The 2500-nt window shown below is 46.3% G+C and overlaps 11 non-coding genes across 11 annotated transcripts; all 11 read left to right on the top strand.

Annotated features, from left to right (window-relative positions):
- Positions 1 to 113: 113 nt before the first annotated feature.
- LOC148962046 (5S ribosomal RNA) lies at positions 114 to 232 on the top strand. The gene has a single exon (XR_016153604.1). It is a non-coding gene; the product is annotated as a 5S ribosomal RNA (ribosomal RNA).
- A 92-nt stretch (positions 233 to 324) lies between these two features.
- Positions 325 to 443, top strand: LOC148962045 (5S ribosomal RNA). Its single transcript, XR_016153592.1, has one exon. It is a non-coding gene; the product is annotated as a 5S ribosomal RNA (ribosomal RNA).
- A 92-nt stretch (positions 444 to 535) lies between these two features.
- LOC148962044 (5S ribosomal RNA) lies at positions 536 to 654 on the top strand. Its single transcript, XR_016153581.1, has one exon. It is a non-coding gene; the product is annotated as a 5S ribosomal RNA (ribosomal RNA).
- Positions 655 to 746: 92 nt separating this feature from the next.
- LOC148962043 (5S ribosomal RNA) lies at positions 747 to 865 on the top strand. Its single transcript, XR_016153570.1, has one exon. It is a non-coding gene; the product is annotated as a 5S ribosomal RNA (ribosomal RNA).
- A 92-nt stretch (positions 866 to 957) lies between these two features.
- Positions 958 to 1076, top strand: LOC148962042 (5S ribosomal RNA). The gene has a single exon (XR_016153559.1). It is a non-coding gene; the product is annotated as a 5S ribosomal RNA (ribosomal RNA).
- A 171-nt stretch (positions 1077 to 1247) lies between these two features.
- On the top strand, positions 1248 to 1366 carry LOC148962041 (5S ribosomal RNA). Its single transcript, XR_016153548.1, has one exon. It is a non-coding gene; the product is annotated as a 5S ribosomal RNA (ribosomal RNA).
- A 92-nt stretch (positions 1367 to 1458) lies between these two features.
- On the top strand, positions 1459 to 1577 carry LOC148962040 (5S ribosomal RNA). Its single transcript, XR_016153537.1, has one exon. It is a non-coding gene; the product is annotated as a 5S ribosomal RNA (ribosomal RNA).
- Positions 1578 to 1669: 92 nt separating this feature from the next.
- Positions 1670 to 1788, top strand: LOC148962039 (5S ribosomal RNA). The gene has a single exon (XR_016153525.1). It is a non-coding gene; the product is annotated as a 5S ribosomal RNA (ribosomal RNA).
- Positions 1789 to 1880: 92 nt separating this feature from the next.
- On the top strand, positions 1881 to 1999 carry LOC148962038 (5S ribosomal RNA). Its single transcript, XR_016153513.1, has one exon. It is a non-coding gene; the product is annotated as a 5S ribosomal RNA (ribosomal RNA).
- Positions 2000 to 2091: 92 nt separating this feature from the next.
- On the top strand, positions 2092 to 2210 carry LOC148962037 (5S ribosomal RNA). The gene has a single exon (XR_016153502.1). It is a non-coding gene; the product is annotated as a 5S ribosomal RNA (ribosomal RNA).
- A 167-nt stretch (positions 2211 to 2377) lies between these two features.
- On the top strand, positions 2378 to 2496 carry LOC148962036 (5S ribosomal RNA). Its single transcript, XR_016153491.1, has one exon. It is a non-coding gene; the product is annotated as a 5S ribosomal RNA (ribosomal RNA).
- Positions 2497 to 2500: the final 4 nt, after the last annotated feature.

Genomic DNA, 2500 nt, shown 5'->3' with positions numbered 1-2500 from the left:
AATTGTCTTTTTTCCCCCTCAAAATGCCTGAAATCGTCTCTGAGTTTCTTCAGAAAGCCTGAAAGAGTCTCTTTTTTTTTTCTTCAAATAGCCCAATTTTGGCAGCAGATTTCGCTTACGGCCATACCACCTTGAGAACGCCCGAACTCGTCTGATCTCGGAAGCTAAGCAGGGTCGGGCCTGGTTAGTACTTGGATGGGAGACCGCCTGGGAATACCAGGTGCTGTAAGCTTTATTGTTGGATGGGAGACCTAGTAAGCTTTATATGGTTTACTACCCTAATGTTCTAACCATTCAAATAGCCCAATTTTGGCAGCAGATTTTGCTTACGGCCATACCACCTTGAGAACGCCCGAACTCGTCTGATCTCGGAAGCTAAGCAGGGTCGGGCCTGGTTAGTACTTGGATGGGAGACCGCCTGGGAATACCAGGTGCTGTAAGCTTTATTGTTGGATGGGAGACCTAGTAAGCTTTATATGGTTTACTACCCTAATGTTCTAACCATTCAAATAGCCCAATTTTGGCAGCAGATTTCGCTTACGGCCATACCACCTTGAGAACGCCCGAACTCGTCTGATCTCGGAAGCTAAGCAGGGTCGGGCCTGGTTAGTACTTGGATGGGAGACCGCCTGGGAATACCAGGTGCTGTAAGCTTTATTGTTGGATGGGAGACCTAGTAAGCTTTATATGGTTTACTACCCTAATGTTCTAACCATTCAAATAGCCCAATTTTGGCAGCAGATTTTGCTTACGGCCATACCACCTTGAGAACGCCCGAACTCGTCTGATCTCGGAAGCTAAGCAGGGTCGGGCCTGGTTAGTACTTGGATGGGAGACCGCCTGGGAATACCAGGTGCTGTAAGCTTTATTGTTGGATGGGAGACCTAGTAAGCTTTATATGGTTTACTACCCTAATGTTCTAACCATTCAAAAAGCCCAATTTTGGCAGCAGATTTTGCTTACGGCCATACCACCTTGAGAACGCCCGAACTCGTCTGATCTCGGAAGCTAAGCAGGGTCGGGCCTGGTTAGTACTTGGATGGGAGACCGCCTGGGAATACCAGGTGCTGTAAGCTTTATTGTTTAAAAAAAAAAAAAAAAAAAAAGAGTCAATGAAATTGTTCAAAAATCCTAAATTGTCTTTTTTCCCCCTCAAAATGCCTGAAATCGTCTCTGAGTTTCTTCAGAAAGCCTGAAAGAGTCTCTTTTTTTTTTCTTCAAATAGCCCAATTTTGGCAGCAGATTTCGCTTACGGCCATACCACCTTGAGAACGCCCGAACTCGTCTGATCTCGGAAGCTAAGCAGGGTCGGGCCTGGTTAGTACTTGGATGGGAGACCGCCTGGGAATACCAGGTGCTGTAAGCTTTATTGTTGGATGGGAGACCTAGTAAGCTTTATATGGTTTACTACCCTAATGTTCTAACCATTCAAATAGCCCAATTTTGGCAGCAGATTTTGCTTACGGCCATACCACCTTGAGAACGCCCGAACTCGTCTGATCTCGGAAGCTAAGCAGGGTCGGGCCTGGTTAGTACTTGGATGGGAGACCGCCTGGGAATACCAGGTGCTGTAAGCTTTATTGTTGGATGGGAGACCTAGTAAGCTTTATATGGTTTACTACCCTAATGTTCTAACCATTCAAATAGCCCAATTTTGGCAGCAGATTTTGCTTACGGCCATACCACCTTGAGAACGCCCGAACTCGTCTGATCTCGGAAGCTAAGCAGGGTCGGGCCTGGTTAGTACTTGGATGGGAGACCGCCTGGGAATACCAGGTGCTGTAAGCTTTATTGTTGGATGGGAGACCTAGTAAGCTTTATATGGTTTACTACCCTAATGTTCTAACCATTCAAATAGCCCAATTTTGGCAGCAGATTTTGCTTACGGCCATACCACCTTGAGAACGCCCGAACTCGTCTGATCTCGGAAGCTAAGCAGGGTCGGGCCTGGTTAGTACTTGGATGGGAGACCGCCTGGGAATACCAGGTGCTGTAAGCTTTATTGTTGGATGGGAGACCTAGTAAGCTTTATATGGTTTACTACCCTAATGTTCTAACCATTCAAATAGCCCAATTTTGGCAGCAGATTTTGCTTACGGCCATACCACCTTGAGAACGCCCGAACTCGTCTGATCTCGGAAGCTAAGCAGGGTCGGGCCTGGTTAGTACTTGGATGGGAGACCGCCTGGGAATACCAGGTGCTGTAAGCTTTATTGTTTAAAAAAAAAAAAAAAAAGAGTCAATGAAATGGTTCAAAAATCCTAAATTGTCTTTTTTCCCCCTCAAAATGCCTGAAATCGTCTCTGAGTTTCTTCAGAAAGCCTGAAAGAGTCTCTTTTTTTTTTCTTCAAATAGCCCAATTTTGGTAGCAGATTTCGCTTACGGCCATACCACCTTGAGAACGCCCGAACTCGTCTGATCTCGGAAGCTAAGCAGGGTCGGGCCTGGTTAGTACTTGGATGGGAGACCGCCTGGGAATACCAGGTGCTGTAAGCTTTAT

The sequence above is a fragment of the Pimephales promelas genome, assembly GCF_988280905.1.
Source record: "Pimephales promelas chromosome 3 unlocalized genomic scaffold, fPimPro1.hap1.1 SUPER_3_unloc_1, whole genome shotgun sequence".
Classification (NCBI taxonomy): Eukaryota; Metazoa; Chordata; class Actinopteri; order Cypriniformes; family Leuciscidae; genus Pimephales; species Pimephales promelas.
This window is presented reverse-complemented; position numbering and strand designations above follow the sequence as displayed.